Below are 478 nucleotides of genomic sequence, written 5' to 3'. Positions count from 1 at the left end.
TGCTGCAGCAAAACCTCTCTCAGTGTTTGGGTAGGGCTCTCAAATGTGTTGATAAGATCATATGGCTCCAGCCATGCACTCTTGGGAACAACTGGTCCTGAGGAGAGAACATATCAGCTGGTCATGATGCTTGCTGCTCAAAATATGACGATTATTTATACTGTACATAGTATTGAGTTCACTGCCACTCCTGCTAGCCTGGTGATATCAAAGTGAGACAGAATATAACAGAGACAAGTTCCAAGACTCAGGATTGTACTTGTTCCACTTGAAAGGTCTGTTTCATTACAAATTCTGCTTTTCTAACTCATTTATTCTTACCTTATTAATACTTGTTTAAAAATACACTGTCAAAATTATTAATAAGGACTACAATTTCATGCACTAAACCAGGTAACCCAGGTAATCACTTTTTGCTAAAACAAGTTCTCCTGCTTCTCAAGTACAATCCTTCATTTTATGTTAGACTAATATTTTT

Source organism: Psittacula echo (genome assembly GCF_963264785.1).
Source record: "Psittacula echo genome assembly, chromosome: 1".
Lineage (NCBI taxonomy): Eukaryota > Metazoa > Chordata > Aves > Psittaciformes > Psittacidae > Psittacula > Psittacula echo.
Note: the sequence above shows the minus strand (reverse complement) of the source record.